The sequence below is a fragment of the Chiloscyllium punctatum genome, chromosome 50 (assembly GCF_047496795.1).
Source record: "Chiloscyllium punctatum isolate Juve2018m chromosome 50, sChiPun1.3, whole genome shotgun sequence".
NCBI classification, from domain to species: domain Eukaryota; kingdom Metazoa; phylum Chordata; class Chondrichthyes; order Orectolobiformes; family Hemiscylliidae; genus Chiloscyllium; species Chiloscyllium punctatum.
The window spans coordinates 38,211,084-38,229,365 of record NC_092788.1 but is presented as its reverse complement, the minus strand read 5'-3'; the positions used below and the strand labels follow the sequence as shown (position 1 = coordinate 38,229,365).

At 43.6% G+C, this 18,282-nt stretch overlaps 1 long non-coding RNA gene across 2 annotated transcripts in view; it reads left to right on the top strand.

Annotated features, from left to right (window-relative positions):
- LOC140469982 (uncharacterized) overlaps positions 1-18,282 on the top strand; it is a 124,493-nt gene that overhangs the window by 88,849 nt on the left and 17,362 nt on the right. The window contains exons 4-5 of one of the 2 annotated variants that reach the window (XR_011956254.1): positions 6,980-7,087; positions 16,499-16,633. This is a non-coding gene — a long non-coding RNA (uncharacterized lncRNA). The remainder of the gene's footprint in view (positions 1-6,979; positions 7,088-16,498; positions 16,634-18,282) is intronic. The other variant, XR_011956255.1, reaches the window with a different exon arrangement.

Genomic DNA, 18,282 nt, shown 5'->3' with positions numbered 1-18,282 from the left:
GTGAATGTTCAGTTCCATGTGTGATTAATCCTGTTGCCTGAGCCTGTTCAATACTATGTGCGAATAATGCTGTGAATGGTCAACGCTGTGTGTGAATAATCCTGCAGCCTAAGGATAGTCAATACTGTGCATGAACTGCTCCTGTTGCCTGAGTTGATGAATACTCTGTGAACTGCTCCTGTTGCCTGAGGATGGTCAATACTGTGTGAGAATAATCCTTTGCACAGTGAATGGTCAATACCATGTGTGATTAATCCTGTGGCCTGATGATTGTCAATACCATGTGAAAATAACCCTGTGGCTTGAGGATGATCAATACCATGTGTGAATAATTGTGTTGCGTCAGGATGGTCAGTACTGTGTGAGAATAATCCTGTTGCCTGAGGATGGTCAATAATGTGTGTCATTATACCTGTGGCCTGTCAATCTTCAATACTGTGTGTGAATAACCCTTGGCCTGAGGGTGAACAATTCTGTGTGTAAATAATCACGTGGCCTGAGAATGTTTGTTTAATACTGTTTGTGAATATTCTTGTGTCCTGAGGTTGTTCAATACAGTGTGTGAATAATCCTTTGGACAGTGAATTCTGAGTTCCATCTGTGAATAATCCTGTGGCCTGAGGATTATCAATACTGTGTATGAATAACCCTTGGCCTGAGTGTGGTCAATACTGTGCGTGAATAATCCTGTGGCTTGATGATGGTCAATACCATGTGTGAATAATCCTTTGGACAGTGAATGGTCAGTTCCATGTGTGAATAAACCTGTGACCTAAGGGTAGTCAATACTGTGTGTGAATAATTCTATGACCTGAGGTTAGTCAATACTGTGTGTGAACAATCCTGTGACTTGAAAATGGTCAATACTCTGTGTGAATTATCCACTGGCCTGAGAATCGTCAATTCTGTGTTTAAATAACCCATGGCTTGAGGGTTATCAATACCATGTGTGAATAATTCAGTGGCCTGACGTTGGTCAGGACAGTGTGTTCATTAATCCTGTGGCTTGGGAATGGTCAATACAGTGTGTGAATAATCTTTTAGACAGTTAATGGTTCGTTTCATGTATGAATATTCCTGTAGCCTGTAAACTGTCAAGGCAGTTGGTTCAAAAATCCAGTGGCCGTAGGCTGGTCAATACTGTGTGTGAGTAATCCTGTAGTTTGCGGATGGTCAATACTGTGTGTGAATAATCCTTTGGATAGTGAATGGTCGTTACCATGTGCGAATAGTCCTGCGAATCGTCAATATTGTGTGTGACTAAACCTGTGGCCTGAGAGTAGTCAATACTGTGTCTGAATAAGGCTGTGGTCTGTGAATGGTCAAAACTGTGTGTTAATAATCTGTGGCCTGTGCATGGTCAATTCTGTTGTGAATAATCTTGTGGCCGGAGGCTGGTTAATACCGTGAATAATCCTGTGCCAGAAGGATATTCAATATTGTGTGTGAATAAACCTGTGGCCTGTGACAGTCAATGCTGTGTGTGAATTATCCTTAGACAGTGAATGGTCAATACCCTGTGTGAATAATCCTCTGGCCCGGGAATGGTCAATACTGTGTGTGAATAACCCTTAGCCTGAGGATGACCAATACTGTGTGTGAACAATCCTGTGGCCTGAGAATGGTCAAAACTAAGTGCGATTAATCCTGTTGACTGGGGTTGTTCAATGCTCTGTGTGAATAATCCTGTGGTCTGTTAACAGTCTATGCTGTGTGTGAATGATGTTGTGGACTGTGAATGGTGAATACTGTATGTGAATAATCCTGCGGCGTGTGGGTGGTCAATATTATTTGTGAACAATCCTGTGACCTGAGGATGGCCAGAACTCTGTGGGAATAGTCCTGTGGCCTGAGGATGTTTAGTTCTGTGTGTGAATAATGCTTTGGCCTGGGGAAGGTCAATACTGTGTGAGAACAATCCTGTGACCTGAAGGTAGTGAGTATTGTCTGTGAATAATCCTGCAGCCTGAGGGTGATCAATACACTGTGTGAACAATCCTGTGGCCTGAGAATGGTCAAACCTGTGTATGAATAAAACTGAGACCTGTAAATGTTCAAGGCAGTGGGTTCAAAAATCCTGTGGCAATAGACTGGTCAATACTGTGTGCGAATAATCCTGTGGCCTGTGAATGGTCAATATTGTGTGTGAATTATCCTTGGACAATAAATGGTCAATACTGTGTGTGAATAATCCTCTGGCCTGTGAATCATCAATACTGTGTGTGAATAACTCTTATCCTGAAGATGGTCAAAACTATGTGATTAATCCTGTTGCCTGTGGTTGTTCAATACTGCGGGTGAAAAATCCTGTGGCCTGTGGATGGTCATTTCTGTTTGTTACTAATACTGTGGCCTGAGGATGGTCAATACTGTGTGTGAATAATCCTATGCACTGTGACAGCTCAATACTCTGTATGAATAAACCTGTCGCCTGAGAGTAGTCAATAAAGTGTGGGAATAATCCAGTGGCCTAAAGATAGTCCATACTGTGTGTGAATAAGGCTGTGGCCTGTGAATGGTTAATACTGTGTGTTAATAATCTGTGGCATGTGGATGGTCAATACTGTTGTGAATAATCTTGTGGCCGGAGGCTGGTTAATACAGTGTGTGAATAATCTTGAGGTCTGATGATGGTCAATACCGTGAATAATCCTGTGCCCTGAGGGTGTTCAATATTGTGTGTGAATAAACCTGTGGCCTGTGACGGTCAATGCTGTGTGTGAATTATCCTTAGACAGTAAATAGTCAATACCATGTGTGAATAAACCTCTGGCCTGTAAATCGTCAATACTGTGTGTGAATAACCTTTGGCCTGAGGATGGTCAATACTGTGTGTGAACAATCCTGTGGCCTGAGGGTGGTCAAAACTGCGTGTGAACAATCCTGTGGCCTGTGAAGCATTAATACTGTGGTCTGTTAATAATAGTATTGCCTGTGGATGGACTACACAAAGTGTTGAATAATCCTGTGCACTGTGAATGCTCAATACTGTGTGTGAATAACCCTGTGTACTATGAATGCTCAATAATGTGTGTGAATAATACTGTGGCCTGTGCATGGGCAATACTGTCTGTGAATAATCCTGTGACCTGTAAGTGGTCAAAACCATGTGTTCATTAATCCTCTGGCTGGAGGATGATCAATACTGTGTGTGATTAATCCTGTGTCCTAAGAATGTTGAATATTGTTTGCGAATATTCCTGTGGCCGGAAGTTGGTCAATACTGTGTGTGACGTATCCTCTGGCGTGTGAATCATTAGTACAGTGTGTGAATAACCCTTGGCCTGAGGATGATCAAAACTGTATGTGAGTAATCCTGTGGCCTAAGAATGATCAATACCATGTGTGATTAATCCTATTGCCTGAGGTTGTTCAATCCTGTGTGAGAATAATCATGTTACCTGTAAATGGTCAATGTTTGTGTGAATAATCCTGTGGGCTGTGAATGGTCAATACTGTATGTGAATAATCCTGTGGCCTGAGGATGGTCAATATTGTATGTGAATAATCGTCCGGCCTGATGATGGTGAATGATGTGTATGAGTAATCCTGTAGCCTGTGAATCATCAATACTGTGTGGGAATAAACCTTTGCCTGAGGATGGTCAATACTGAGTGTGAATAATTCTGTGCGCTGTGACTGCTCAATGCTCAGCGTGAATAAACATGTGGCCTGAGTGTAGTCAATACTGTGTGGGAATAGTCCAGTGGCCAGAGGATAGTCAATTCTCTGCGGGAATAAGGCTGTGGCCATTGAATCGTCACTACTGTGTGTTAATAATCTGTGGCCTGTGCATAGTCAATACTGTTTGCTAATAATACTGCGTCCTGTGAATGGTCAATACTTTGTGTGAATAATCCTGTGGCCTGAGGGTAGTCAATACTGTGTGTGGGTAATCCTGTGACCTGTAAATGTTCAAGACAGTGTGTTCAAAAATCCTGTGACCATAGGCTGGTCAGTACAGTTTGTGAGAAATCCTGTAACCCGAGGATGGTCAATACTGTGTGTGGATAATCCTGTTGCTTGAGGATGTTCAATAATGTGTGTGACTAATCCGGTGCCCTGATAATGGTCAATGCTGTGTGGTCATAAGCCTGTGGTCTGAAAATAGTCAATACTGTGTGGGAATCATCCTGTGCCTTGAGGATATTCAATACTGTGTGTGAATAATCCTGTTGCCTGAGGTTGTTCAATACTGTGTGTTAATAATCCTGAGACCTATGAATGGGCAATACAGTGTGTGAATAATCATGCAACCTGAGAATAGTCAATACTGTGTGTTAATAAACTTGTGGCCTGTGAATCGTCAGTACAGTGTATGAGTAATAATGTGGCCTGTGGATGGGCAATGCTGTGTGTTAATAATCTGTGGTCTCTGCATGGTCATTTCTATTTGTTAATTATACTGTGGCCTGTGCATGGTTAATAGAGTATGAATAATCCTGTGCGCTGTGAATGCTGAAAACTGTGTGTGAATAATCCTGTGGCCTGAGGACGGTCAATACAGTGTGTGAATTATCCTCTGGCCTGTAATTCGTAAATACTTTATGTAAATGCTCCTGTGGGCTGAGAATGGGCAATACTGTGTGTGAGTAATCCTATGGCCTGAGGATGGTCAATAGTGTGTATGAAAAATCCTGTGGCCGCTGACCTGGTGGTTTTGGATGAGCAGCTGGTTGATCCTCTCCCTCCAATGTCCCTCCCTATCTCTGCAAACCCCTCCAGCTGTAGCAATCCGTACTGGCTTTGTAACACCGTTCAGGTCCTGGCCACTCTCTGTAACACTCTCACCACCTCCAGCACCTTCATCTCTCCCTGTTCCTGTCACGTCATTAAACCCTGACAATGATTCCCGTTCCACCTGCCCTCTTCCTGCTCGCAGACCCTTTGCAATCCCTTTAAAACTTACTCTTAAAGCACGCTCTCACTTCTGGATTTTAAGCGCGTTTTGCTGATCTTGTTTGCCTCATAATCTAATATGATCCATTTTGTCCTGAGTGAGGGATAGGAGTGAGTTTCTTGTTGAGGTTTTGTCTGTTTCGATGGAAAGTACTTTTTTGAGTAATTTACACTGTTCCTTCAAATGTTTTCCACTGTTCATTTACAGATACATGTTCCAGTCTGTTTAGCCTATTTACCTTGGTCACTTCTCCTGTCAAATGTACACAATTGGCTATTTTTGTTTTTCGTTGTAACTTGTCCTTTCTGTGATTCACTCTAAAACTTTATATTTCTTTAAACTGCACTTTATCACAATTTCCCGAAGGATCTCTCCAGCTGGCATTACTCATTCACTAAGTTTCATCACACAACCATCCATCTGACATAGTTATGTCCCTAGCTAGTTGCACAATGTATTATTCAAAGAAACACTGAAAAAAAATTTATCTGTACTACCCTTCCACTATCACTGTTGCCAGTGTGATTTTCCCAGATTATGCGAATATTGAAGTTTCACAAAATTATCACAATACCTTTGTTAAAAAATTCCAATTAATTCCTGTTTAATGCAGTGATGTGCAATGAAATGCTGTTCGGTGGCTAAAAGTGTTCTGCTGTTTCTGTCCTTGGCAAGTAGTAGCCAGAATTTAAATTCAGACTGACTCTACTTCACGATCTGTGGCCACATGCTTTCTCTGTAATGCCTTTGTTATCCATTATAGTTCTCATTGCGCATTTTGCCTGAGTTTCTGCAAGGTTGTGAGCTATTGAATACTTATGTTCACCTTTTGTTCGCCCTGTAATCATTTCTCCCTGGTGTCTAAATTTCTTTTATCTCTGTGTCACAAATCCATCTACCTTATTGCAGAGACCTTGTCCATGCGAAAAAAAAGATATAATCACCTCTTTCCCACATGTCCTGTCACATACCTATTCGCTGATGTACAGTTTAAGTTAAACTCTGTCCCTTTCGGTTCCTTTCTGCTTGTCTTCAGCCAAATTCCCATGCTGTTCCGACGCGTCAGCTTTTCTCTTTGGATTTGGAATGTTCTTTCACCTGAACCCTGTCCCTCCATCCTCTCTGTCAGTTTAAAGCCCTGTCCATAAACCTACCGACATGATTGGCCAGGACACTGCTCCCAGCACGGTTCCAGTGGGTCCATCCTAATGGATTATTTTTTTAAAAATCAGGTATGGGATGTGGGTGTCTCTGGCTGACCAGCCTTTCTTGTCCAGCACTAGCTGCCATTGAGCTGAGTAACTTGCTCAGCCATTTCAGAGAGTAATTGAGAGGCAAACACTTTGCTGTGGTTATGTAGTGCAGAGCTGAATATGTGTTGCTGGAAAAATTCAGCAGGTCAGGCAGCATCCAAGGAACAAGAGAATCGACGTTTCGGGCATAAGCCCTTCTTCGGGAATGTAGTGCAGACCATGTTACGATGGGCAGATGTCCATCTCTGAAGGACAAGGGTATGGGTTTTTTGTACATCAGCAATGGTCTCATAACTACATGTGGATCGTTAATTACTATTTTTAAACTTATTGATTTCAAATTCCACCATTTCTAATGGTGGGATTCAAACCTTTCTCCCCTGTACATTGGTTGAGTTTTTGGATACGTGCTGTAGTAATATCACTCGGCCATCACCTCACCTCCTCAATGGTTGCCCATCCCTGAACACTGACAGGGCATCGTGAAGCTAAACCCGTTCTTCTGACACAATTGTTTGATCTTGATACCTTCCTGAACTATGGTGATATCACTCAGTCTCTCTCCATGTGGTATCCCTTCATGTGTGGGTGTAATTGCTGCCTCTGTCAGTGTCTCTCACTCAGAATCTCCAGATCCTGAGCCAACAGAATTCTCCACTCCAGAGAGACGCAGCAGCACAGGCCAGGGATGGAAACTGAGATTTTCCAGATCCCTGTGGGACACAGTGCCATTTTCTATGTGTAACCCTCACAGGATCAGTCTAATTTAACATTCTGTCCATCTCTCTGTCTCCTACATGTACTCGGGATGGTCCTGACACAATAGACTTCCCAACTGCTGGGTGTCTCGTCCACCACCTCATTGAACATGGTTGGTCAGCCAGAGAGACAAGGAGCAGGGGGATCTGGAGCCTTCAATAAATCCTGGAGTGAGGTAAGATTACTCACAGTGCACAGAGCAGAGAGCAATGAGAGGGCTCCAAACATCAGCTAACAGGACATGACATAGATACAGTGCTGGAGAGGGAGCACAATACAGACATACCCCAAGCTCAATCCCTACCCATAGTGTAAGGTCTGTTGTACTAAGACTAACCACACTGCAACACTGATTCTATGTCATATCTTGGTTACCAATGTCTTCAATAATTTTTTAAATCCTATAACAGTTGCTATCTTTGTAACCTCCTCCCTTCCTTATAGTCACTTCACTAATTTCAAAAGGTACTGCATTCCAGCCTACCATTCCTATCGCTGTAACTTGCTTCAATGTCTACAACATGTCTTATCTCATTAGCCTCCTCTTCTTTAACTGGATACAGAGTCATGTAGCACGGAAACAGAACCTTCACTCCAACTCATCAATACTGACCATGATTCTTATACTAAACGTGTCGCATTTGCCCACGTTTGGCCCTTATCTCTTCAAACCTTCTCCTCTCCATGTATCTCCCCAAATGTCTTTTGCAAGTTGTAATTGTACACGTTTCTCCATGTGACCCTGGCAGTCTGTTCCGTCCATGTACCACCCACTGTGGATAATGTTGCCCCTCAGCTCCCTCATTTAATCCTTGCTCTCTCACCTCCTGTTTATACCGTCTAGCTTTGGACTAACCTACCCTTGGCTTTTCACCTTACTGAGGCCCCGCATGGTTTTATAAACCTTTATAAGGTCAATCCGTAGCCTCCTCTGCCTAAGGCAAATATTTAGGACAATGTTACAAATGTCTCCAATTCACCTCAAAGCTCTGGACAATGAAGGAAAGTGCGAGAAATACTGCTTTCCCCACCCTGTCCAATTGCAATGTCACTTTCAAGGAACAATGTAACTGCACCCCTTGGTCTCTCTCTGTTCGACAACACTGTCCAGGGCCAAACCACTAACTGTGTTAGTCCTCCCTGATTTGTCTCAACAAAACCCAACACCATACGTCAACTGTATCTTTCATTCCTTGATCCACTGGCCCCGTTGTTCAAGAGCCCCTTTGATAACCATATTCACTGCACACGACGCTATTAATTTGATCATCTGCAAACTTACTAACAATGACTCTTATATTCTCAGTCAAATCGTTTATGTAGATGATACATATCAGTGGACCCAGCCCCGATCCTTATAGCACTCTGCTGGTCACAGGCCTCCAGTCTGAACAACAATCCTCTCCCACCACCCTCTGTCTCCAACTGTCAAGCCAATTTTGTATCCAGTTGGCTAGCTCGCCCTGATTCCATGTGATCTAACCTTCTGAACCAGTATATCATGCTAAACCCTGTCAAAGGTCCTGCTGACTTTAGTGTAGACAATGTATGGTCACCACTTCAACAAAAGCAATCAAGTTAGTGAGACCTGACTTTGTGCTGACTAGCTTTCGTCAATCCTTGCCTTTGCAAATGCATGTAACTCCTGCCTGGCAGAATCACTTCCACAACCTACCCATCACTGACATCTAGCTAATTGGTCTTTAGTTCCCTAGCATTCCATCATAGCGTTTCTCAAAAAAATGGACCAAAATTATATTCTTGTCATTGTTGTACAGCCTGGAAACAGACCTTACAGTTGGTAGAAAACATAATCTCAAACTAAATCCATCCCAGCTGCCTGGTGCTGGCCCATATCCCTCCAATCATTTCATATTCACGTACTTATCAAAATGTCTGAAAAACGTTGTTATTGTACCCACATCCACCACTTCCTCAAAAACATCATTCCACGCTCAAACCGCCCTCTGTGTAATAATTTGACCCTCATGTCATTCTTTTGAAGATCTCTCTCCTCTAACCTTAAAAATGTGGCCCCTTCTCTTGATACTCCCCCATCCTGGGGAAATTGCAGCTACCGTTAACTCTATCTGTATCTCTCATTATCTTATAAACTTCTATAAGGTCACCTCTCAATCTCCAGGCTCCTGTGAAAAACGACTCAGCATATTCTGCCATTTTTCAGAACTCAAGCCTTCCAGCAACATTCTGGTATATCTCTTCTGAACCCCTTGCGGCAGAGTGTTGCAGAAGAGGCCTCACCAATATCAGTACAATCTCAACATGACGTCCCAAATCCTACACTCAATGGACTGAGCAATAGTCAATCATGCCAAGCACTGCCTTATCCATCCTGTGATGCAAGCTTCAAGAATTATGTACCCAGAGGTCGCTCTGCTCTGAAACACTAACCGAGGCCCTAACATTAATTGTATAAGCTCTACCCTTGTTTGTTGTACCAAATTTATTAGGTTGCATTTATTCAAATTGAATTCCTTCTACAGTTTTTCAGCCTATTCACTCATCAAGATCCCTTTGTAATCTTAGAAAACCTCCTTCACTGTCAACTATTCCACCCTCCAAACTTCCAGCCCATCTCACATGGCTGTCAATTGTACAAATACCTTTGCTCGGGGCTCCACAATTTCTTCCCTAGCATCGCCTGTCTTACAGTTAATCAGGTTCTGGGTCTATCCATACCTTTGTGTTATAAAGCTTCCAGCACCACCTCTTCTATAACATGCCTCTTTTCAAGTCATAGAGATGTACAGCATGGAAATAGACCCTTCGGTCCCACTCATCCATGCTGACCAGAAGATCGAAATAAATCCATCTCATTTACCTGCATTTGGCCCATGTACCACTAAACCATGACAATTCATATTCCCATCCAGATACCTGTTCAATGTTGTCATAGTATCAGTATCTGTTACATTCTCTCTCAGTTCATTTCATACACGCATCGCCTTATGCATAAAAAAAACTGTTCCTTCGGTCCCTTTTAACTCTTTCCCCTCTAAACTTAAACTTATGTCCTGTAGGTTTGGACTACCCAATCCCTGGGAAAAGGCCTTGAACGTTTACCCTATCCATACCCCTCATGTTTATATAAACATCTGTCAGGTCACCCCTCAGTCTCCGATGCTCCAGGGAAACTCACCCCAGCTTATTCAGCAACAACCCTTGCAACATCTTGTCAATCTTTTCTGAGCACTTTCCAGTTTCACAACATCATTCCTAGAGCAGGGAGGCTGGAATTGCAGAGAACTCCATTTGTGGTCTAACGTATTACTTTTGTTCCCTGAGTTCCCCAGTCTTTGTCCACATTAAGTTGTGGAGTGAAAAGGTTGTTTAGGGTCTTAGTAAATATCCTACAGTTCCACGCATCACTTGCCTCATTGATCTTTAAGGGCCCTTATTTTGTCTCGAGTTACTCTTTTACTCAATATATTCATACAATCACTTTTGGATTCTCCTTATCCTCCTCTGCCGAGGCTATTTCATGTACCCTTTCTGCATTCCTGATTTCCACCCACAGTGTGTTCCTACAGCCCCTGTGATCCTCATGGATTCCCTTGATCCAGCTTGCTATACCTGACATGTGCCTCCTTTTCCTTGACCCTTGACCAGACCCTCAGTAGACAGCCAGTGTTTCCTAATGCTGTCAGCATTGACCTGCACACAAACAGGAACATGCTGGCGCTGATCGCTCAATTTATCTCCCTTTTAAAATATTCTCACTTGCCAGACTTCCCTTTCCCTGTAAATAGACTCCCCAATCACCTTTTGAAAGTTCCTGGTTAAGACTATCGAGATTGATCTGGCCCCATTTTATAATTTGAACTTGTGGACCAGGCCTGTACTTTTCCCTAGCTATTTTCAAACTAATAGAACTGTGGTCACTTTGGCTAAATGCTTTCCCACTAACGCCTCAGTCCCTTTCCCTACCTTATTTCCCAAGGGGAGGTCAGGTTTTGCCGTTTCTCTTTTCAGGCCATTTACATATTGATTGGGAGATTCTGGAACACAATTACCGAGTTCCTCCCTTAAACACTGAACACTGGTTCTCCCAGTCTAGGTTTTGAAAGCTCCAAAACCCCTACCCTAACCGCCCTATTATTATGATTGGTATTTGAGATCTCCCGACATATTTGGAACATAGAACATAGAACAGCACAGAACAGGCCCTTCAGCCCACGATGTTGTGCTGACCACTGATCCTCATGTATGCACCCTCAAATTTCTGTGACCATATGAATGTCCAGTCGTCTCTTAAATGTCCCCAATGACCTTGCTTCCACAACTGCTGCTGGCAACGCATTCCATGCTCTCACAACTCTGTGTAAAGAACCCGCCTCTGACATCCCCTCTATACTTTCCTCCAAACAGCTTAAAACTATGACCCCTCGTGTTAGTCATTTCTGTCCTGGGGTATAGTCTCTGGCTATCGACTCTATCTATGCCTCTCATTATCTTGTATACCTCAATTAGGTCCCCTCTCCTCCTCCTTTTCTCCAATGATAAAAGTCCGAGCTCAGTCAACCTCTCTTCATAAGATAAGCCCTCCAGTCCAGGCAGAATCCTGGTAAACCTCCTCTGAACCCTCTCCAAAGCATCCATTTCTTTCCTATAATAGGGTGACCAGAACTGGACACAATATTCCAAATGCGGTCTAACCAAAGTTTTATAGAGCTGCAACAAGATCTCACGACTCTTACACTCAATCCCCCTGTTAATGAAAGCCAAAACACCATAGGCTTTCTTAACAACTCTGTCTACTTGGGTGGCCACTTTAAGGGATCTATGTACCTGCACCCCAAGATCCCTCTGTGCCTCCACACTGCCAAGAATCCTATCCTTAATCCTGTACTCAGCTTTAAAATTCGACCTTCCAAAATGCATCACCTTGCATTTATCCAGGTTGACCTTCATCTGCCACCTCTCAGCCCACCTCTGCATCCTGTCAATGTCCCGCTGCACCCTACAACAGCCCTCTATACTGTCAACGACACCTCCAACGTTTGTGTCATCTGCAAACTTGCTGACCCATCCTTCAATCCCCTCACCCAAGTCTTTAATAAAAATTACAAACAGTAGAGGCCCAAGGACAGAGCCCTGTAGAACACCCACTCACTTCCAGGCAGAATATTTCCTTCCACTACCACTCGCTGTCTTCTGTTGGCCAGCCAATTCTGTATCCAGACAGCTAAGTTCCCCTGTATCCCATTCCTCCTGACCTTCTGAATGGGCCTACCATGGGGAACCTTATCAAATGCCTTACTGAAGTCCATATACACCACATCCACAGCTCGACCCTCATCAACTTTTCTAGTCACGTCCTCAAAAAACTCGATAAGGTTTGTGAGGCCTGACCTACCCCTCTCAAAGCTGTGTTTACTGCATTTAATCAAGCCATGCTCTTCCAGATGGTCATAAATCCTATCCCTCAGAATCCTTTCTAACACCTTGCAGACGACAGACGTGAGACTGACTGGTCTGTAATTGCCGGCGATTTCCCTATTTCCTTTCTTTAAGAGAGGAATTACATTTGCCGCTCTCCAGTCCTCAGGTACGACTCCAGTGGAGAGCGAGGATGAAAAGATCTTCGCAAATGGCAAAGCAATTGCATTTCTCGTTTCCCAAAGCAGCCGAGGACAAATCTCGTCCTGGTCTGGTGACTTCTTAATCTTAATGTTTGACAACATTTTCAGCACATCAGCTTCCTCTATCTCTATCCATTCCAGCATTCACTACAAAGTTAGTTTCTTTCCTAAAGTCAGAACAAAAACTTAATTTCGGGCTTACCCTACCTCCTCAGACTCCACACACAAATTCCCTATGCTATTCCTGATCGGCCCTACTCTTTCTTTGACCATTCTCTTATTCCTCACATAAGTGTATATTGCCTTTGTGTTCCCTCTAATCCGTCTGCCAAGCCTTTCTCGTGCCCCCTCCTGGCTCTCCTCAGACCATTTTTGAGCTCCTCAGTTTCTCATATTTGTTCCTCAGTCTCCTACTGATTTTAGGCGTCAGCAGTACGGTTGTGTCAAAGTGATGACCATTCTCATTTCTCAGTTCCACTAACATAGCTTCACTGGGCGATCCCACAGGAATATCCTCTCCAAGTACTGCTGTGATGATTCATGCAATCAAAACCCACCACCACACATCCTCTCTTGCCTCCCCTTCGATGCTTCCTGCAGTCCCTCTACCTTGAAACAATGAGTTGCCAGTCCAGCCCCTCCCGCAGCTGTGTTTCTGTATTATCTATAATCTCTCAGTCTGATGTTCCAGTCCATGCCCTGAGTTCATCTTCCTTAGCTGTCAGGCCCCTTGCATTGAAATACATGTAATTTAATAACCAGTTTCCCCCCATTCCCTGCTATGTTCTTGCCTGCATTGTCTTTTGAAATCACTCTCTTTAACTCGTGTACCAGCCTCCATCTTCTTTCTGGCCTTACGACTGTTTAAGGTCTAACACCCTGCAAGACTAGGTTATATCCTCTCAAGCAGCTCTCGCAATTCACTCCACCAGGATATGGGTCCCTCTCCTGTTCCCAGTTGAGGTGCCTTTCCCACCCTGTCTCCCTGTGCTGACACCTTCAGGGATCTATGGACTTGTCCACCAAGGTCCCTGTATTCCTCAGTACTCCACAAGGACCTACCTTTTATTATGTCTGTTCTTCTCTTATCGTACCTCCCACAGTGTATTACCTCACTTCAATCCGAACTAAACTCTGCTTAGATTATCATCCGATCGACATCAGACTGCAGACGGAGACCATCCTCCTCACTGTGAACAACACCCTCACCTTTCATGTCATCTGCAAACCGACTAATGATACCTTCTGCTTTCACATCCGAGTTATTAATGTTCAATGGTTCCTGCACAGATCCCTGTGGTACATCCACTGGTGACAGTATGCTATCCACCAATATTGCATCCAATTTGCCAACTTGCCTTGGAACCCAGTCCTTTTGGACCAGCCTTCCATGTTGGATCTTGTTTAAGGACTTATTCAAGTCCATGTAAACCACATCATCTGCACTGCCTTCATCAATATACTTAAGCACCATTTCAAAAAAACTGAACTGAATTCCTCAGACAGTATCTTCCTCTGCCAAATTCGTGATGACTAAACCGAATTGATCGTTACCTTTGCAAGTGTTGATTCATCCTCACAATTGTTTCCAATAATTTCCCTTCCCCCCTGCTATCAGACTATCTACTCTGTAATTACCTGGCGTACCCCGTTACCCTTCTTGGACAAAGGAACCACATTAGCGATCCTCCAGTCATTCAGCACTTCACCTGTGTCCAGCAAAGTATTATATTTATCCACCAGGGCCCCAACAATCTCTGGATAATTAGCATGGGGTCAAAGAATGCTGGTCCAGGCAGTGACACCCACATCCCATGAAACAATAAAGAAAAACACATATGTCCCTCCTTACCTCTGACACACACCTCACAGCTGCAGCAATCCTTCCTGGCTTTGTAACACTATTCAGGTCTGGACCACTCTCTGTTACCCTCTCACCACCTCCAGCACCTTCACCTCTCCCTGTTCCTATCGTGTCATTAAACCCTGACAATGATTCCCCTTCCCACAGCCCTCCTTCTGCTATGAGACCCTTTACAATCCCTTCAAAACTTACTCCTAAAACACTCTCTCATTTCAGGATTTTAAGTACTTTGTGGTGATCTTCTCAGCCTGATAATCTAATGTGATCCATTTTGTCCTGAGTGAGGGACCGGTGGGGATTTCTTGCTGAGGTTTGGTCTGTTTCAGTGGAATGACCGTTTGAGTGTTTTACACTGTTCCTTCAAATGTTTTCCACTGTTCATTTACAGACACATGTTTCAGTCTGTTCAGCCTGTTTACCTTGGTCAGTTCTCCTCTCAAACTCATGTCATTGTCTATTTTTGTTTCTAGTTGTCGTTTGTCCTTTCTGTGATTCACTTTAAAACTTTATATTTCTTTAAACTGCACTTTATCACAATTTCCCAGAGGATCTCTCCAAGTGACATTACTCATTCACGAAGTGTCATCACACAACTGTCGCTCTGCTATAGTTATGTCTCTGGCCAGTTGCACAATGTGTTAATCAAAGAAACACCGAAAAAAAATCTCCGAAATCCTCTTCCAATATCACTCTTGTCAGTGTGATTGTCCCAGATTATGCAAATATTGACGCTTCACAAAATTTTCACAGTGCCTTTATTAAAAATTCCATTGAATAACTGCTTATTGCAGTGATGGGCAGTGAAATACTGTTCGGTGGTCTAAAACTGTTCTGCTGCTTGTGTCCCTGGCAAGTCGTAGCCAGAATTTACATTCAGACACGCTCTACTTCATGATCTGAGACCCAATGCTTTCTTTGTCAGGCCTTTGTTATCCATTATTGTTAGTGTTACCCATTTTGCCTGAGTTTCCGCAAGGTTGTGAACCTTTGAATATTTATGTTCCACCTATTGTTCACCCTGTAACCATAATTCCCTGGTGATAAATCTCTTTTATATCTGTGTCACAAATCCATCTACCTTGATACAGAGACTTTGTCCATTAAAATAAAACATAGTTTACTCTTTCCCACAACTTCCTGTCACAAATCGATTTGCTGATGTACAGTTTTAGTTAAACTTTGTCCCATCTGTTTTCTTCTGTTGTCTGTGGTCACATTCCCATGCTGCTCTGATGCTTCACCTTTTCTCGTTGGATTTGGAGAGCTCCTTTCACCTGAACCCCGTCCCTGCGTCCTCTCTGTCCGTTTAAAACCCTGTCCATAAACCTACCGATGTGATTGGCCAGCACACTGGTTCCAGCACGGTTCCAGTGGAACAATCTGAATGGATTTTTTTTTAAAATCAGGTTTGGGATGTGGGTGTCTCTGGCTGACTAGCCTTTATTACCCATCCCTTGCTGCCCATGAGCTAAGCAGTTGGCTCGCCCAGTTCGGAGGGCAATTGAGAGGCAAACACTTTGCTGTGGGTATGTCCTGCAGACCACATGAGAATGAACTGTTGTCTTTCTCTGAAAGTCAAGTGTTTGGATTTTTATCAATACTTATTTAGGAATTGTTAATTCCAATTTTTAAAAACGTATATTCATTTAAAATTCCACCATTTCATATAGTGGTATTCAAACCTGCCTCCCCTGAACATTAGCTGAGGTTTGGGACACATGCTCTAGCAATAATACCACTAGGCCATCACTTCGCCTGCTCACTGGTTGCTCATTCCTGACCAGTTATACCACTGCATCATGAAGCAAAATCCATTCTTCCGACACAATTGTGTGATCCTGCCATCTTCCTGCACTCTAGTGCTATCACTCAGTCTCTCTCCATGTGGTATCCCTCACTGTGAGGTCTAATTGCTGCCTCTGTCAGCGCCTCTCACTTCTGCATCTACTGCAGATCCTGAGCCAACGGAATTTTCCACTCCAGAGAGACGCAGCAGCACTAGCCATAGATGGACACTGGGATTTTTCAGATCTCTGTGGAACCCAGTGCCATTGTCCACATGTAACCTTGACTGCATCAGTCTAATTTCCCATTCTGTCTATCTCTCTATCTCCTGTAGGTACTCAGGAAGTTCCTGACTCAATAGACTTCCCAACTGCTGGGTGTATCGTCCATCGCCACATTGAAGATGGTCGGTCAGCCAGAGAGACAAAGGGAAGGGAGATCTGTAGTCTTCAATAAATCCTGCAGTGAGGTAAGATCACTCACAGTGCACAGAGCAGAGGGCAGTGAGAGGGCTCCAAACATCGGAAAACAAGACATGACATGGATATAGTGCCGGAGGGGGAGCACAGTACAGGCATACCCAGGCTCAGTCACTACCCTGACTGTAAGTTTTGTTGTACTAAGTCGGCACCAAGGGTGGCACAGTTATCAATCCAGGCCTGTACTGTCTTAGCGAGCATCAGTACAACAGAGGGGAAAGCAGGCTTCCCATAAGTGGGTTGTAATGTTGACTGGGAACTTTCTGTATTGTGCTGTCCCTCCAACACTGTACCTATGTCATGTCTTGTGGACCAAATATCTGACATCTCCCACATATCTGTTGCTCAAATTCCTGCTGACTGCTGAGTACCTGCAGTACAGTCATAACAAACTGACCACACATTCTCATTTCTCAATTGCACTATTACAGCTTCACTGAGTGATCGCCAGGAATATCCTCTCTCAATTCTGCAGTGATGTTTTCACTGATCAAAACATCCACTCCTCTTCCTCCTCCTCCTCAAATGCCTCTCCTTCTCTTCTTCCGATAGCATCTGTACCCCAGAACATTAAGTTGCTTGGCCTATCCTTCCCTCAGCTGTACCTCTGTAATTCCTGTGATATCCCAGTCCCATGTTCCTATCCATGCCATGCATTCATCTGCCTTTCCTGTCAGACATTTTATATCAAAGTAAATGCAGCTTAATACATCAGTTTTCCCTCATCGCCTGCTGTGCTCTTGCCTGCCTTGTCAATTGAAATTACTGTCTTGAAATTCTGATCCAGCCTCAACCTTCAGACTGTAGCCTGAGACCATCCCCCTCACTGTGGACAACACCCTCACCTTTCATGTCATCTGCAAACCTACTAATGATACCTTCTGCTTTCACATCCAACTCAATAATGTACATAATAAACAGCAACGGTTGCTGCACAGATCGCTGTTGTACACCCACTGGGCAAAGGCTTTCACAAAACCAATCCTCCACCAATTTTGGATCCAATTTGCCAACTTGCTTTGGATCCCATGGGCTCTTCCCTTCAGGATGAGCCCTCCATGTGGGACCTTGTCAAAGACCTTAATGAATTCCATGGAACGCACATCATCTGCACTGCCCTCATCAATATTTTTAATTGTAATTTCAAAGAAAAATTAGCTGAATTCATCAGACAGGATCTTCTCCAACAAATCCGTACTGAGTATCCCTAATCGATCCCTACCTTTCCAATTATTGATTCAAATTGACACTCACAATTGTTTCCAATAATTTCCCTCACACTGATGTTGGGCTATACACTCTAAATACCTGGCCTATCCCTGCTGCCCTTCTTGAGTTTCACCTGTGGCCAGCAAAGTATTACATTTCTCTGCCAGGGCCCCAGCAATCTGCTCCCTCACCTTCCACAGAAGCCTGAGACACATTTCATTGGGCACTGGGGATTTCGCCACCTTTTATGCCTGTGAAAACATTTAATACCTCCTCCTTATTGATCTTAACATGTTCTGGGACCTCACCATCCCACTTAAATCCCCGGCTACAATGTCTTTCTCCTGTGTGAATACAGATGGGAAGTATTCAATTGAAGACCTCACCTACTTCCTCTGGCTCCATGCACAGATTGTCCCTTTGGTTTCTA